Here is a 2,214-nt window from a genome sequence, read left to right on the forward strand (position 1 = left end):
CACGCTCACAGAGACAGAAAGCACGCCCACAGAGACAGAAAGCACGCCCACAGAGACAGAAAGCACGCCCACAGAGACAGGAAGCAAGCCCACAGAGACAGAAAGCACGCTCAGAGACAGAGAGCACGCTCACAGAGACAGAAAGCACGCCCACAGAGACAGAAAGCACGCCCACAGAGACAGAAAGCACGCTCAGAGGGACAGAGAGCACGCTCAGAGGGACAGGAAGCACGCTCAGAGGAACAGAAAGCACGCTCAGAGACAGAGAGCACGCTCAGAGACAGAGAGCACGCTCAGAGACAGAAAGCACGCTCAGAGACAGAGAGCACGCTCACAGAGACAGAAAGCACGCTCAGAGACAGAGAGCACGCTCACAGAGACAGAGCACGCTCAGAGACAGAGAGCATGCTCACAGAGACAGAGAGCACGCTCACAGAGACAGAGAGCACGCTCAGAGACAGAGAGCACGCTCACAGAGACAGAGAGCACGCTCACAGAGACAGAGAGCACGCTCAGAGACAGAGAGCTCGCTCACAGAGACAGAGAGCACGCTCACAGAGACAGAAAGCACGCTCAGAGACAGAAAGCACGCTCAGAGAGACAGAAAGCACCTTTACAGAGACAGAGCACCCTCAGAGACAGAAGCTGAGTTGCGGGCCAGGGCTGGGAGAGGGCCTGGGAGGAGGAGCTCAGGGGGCACAGGGATTTAGCCTCAGGAGAGAAATCCTAGGGCGGACGGTGGTGATGGTTGCACAGTAATAAGAATGTATCTCATCCCTCTGCACTGCACTCTTATAAATGGCCTTGACGCTAAATCTTCTGTGTACTTTACTCCAGAGGAAAAAGAAAAGGAAAATCAACAACCCTGGAAAACCCATGTAAGCTTATGCTCACAGTGAGTGCCGTGCTAGAAGAGAAAGTTTGTTTGCAGGTGACAGGGCCCTAGCTCAAGCCAGCACTTCCTAGCTCCCCCTCCCAGGTCTCCTCACTGGTCCTGGGGCTGTTCGCCATGCTGACAGTTGCGCCTCTGTCACTGACTGACAGGTCTCTGCAGGGGGCAGCTCAGGCCTCAAGGGGAAGAGCTGCAGGGAGCGGGGCGGTGGCAGGGCGCAGGGCGGTGGCAGGGCACTGGGCGGTGGCGGGGCGCGGGGCGGTGGCGGGGCGCGGGGCCGTGGCGGGGCGCGGGGCCGTGGCGGGGCGCGGGGCCGTGGCGGGGCGCTGGGCGGTGGCGGGGCGCGGGGCGGTGCATGGAGCGGGGCGGTGGCAGGGCGCGGGGCGGTGTATGGAGCGGGGCGGTGGCAGGGCGCGGGGCGGTGCAGGGCGCGGGGCGGTGCAGGGAGAGGGGCGGTGGCAGGGCGCTGGGCGGTGGCGGGGCGCGGGGCGGTGCATGGAGCGGGGCGGTGGCAGGGCGCGGGGCGGTGCATGGAGCGGGGCGGTGGCGGGGCGCGGGGCGGTGCATGGAGCGGGGCGGTGGCAGGGCGCGGGGCGGTGCAGGGCGCGGGGCGGTGCAGGGAGAGAGGCAGTGCAGGGAGCGGGGCGGTGGCAGGGCGCGGGGCGGTGGCAGGGCGCGGGGCGGTGCAGGGCGCGGGGCGGTGCAGGGAGAGAGGCAGTGCAGGGAGCGGGGCGGTGGCAGGGCGCGGGGCGGTGCAGGGCGCGGGGCGGTGCAGGGAGCGGGGCGGTGCAGGGCGCGGGGCGGTGCAGGGCGCGGGGCGGTGCAGGGAGAGAGGCGGTGCAGGGCGCGGGGCGGTGCAGGGCGCGGGGCGGTGCAGGACGCGGGGCGGTGCAGGGAGCGGGGCGGTGCAGGGCGCGGGGCGGTGCAGGGAGAGGGTGCTGCCATCGTCCGGCATGTGACAGCCAGACGCCCCGGCAGCACTTCGCCCTTAGCTGTCAGTCACTCTCCTCTGCAGTTTAAATGAGTGAAATGTTGTAGCTTAACTGATGGTAACTTAAACCAGATTCCCCGGGAGAATATGGAAAGACACAGAAACATCCAGGGTGGGCAGCCCAGGCCCAGGTGATGGTCTGCCCAGGGGCTTCACACACCCTGTGCCCCCGCCTGGAGGTCACACTGCTGACTGGCCACCCTCCGCTTCCAGAGACAGGACCGCCCGGCTCTGCCCTGGGGCAGTCGAGCTGTCAGCAAAGCAGCGGGCTCTGTCTGTGCCTGTGCCCGCAGCGGTGAGGGTGCCCGCAGCCGTGGGGGTGACGGCGGCG

This window comes from Pipistrellus hanaki (assembly GCF_964339955.1).
Source record: "Pipistrellus hanaki genome assembly, chromosome: 12".
Lineage (NCBI taxonomy): Eukaryota > Metazoa > Chordata > Mammalia > Chiroptera > Vespertilionidae > Pipistrellus > Pipistrellus hanaki.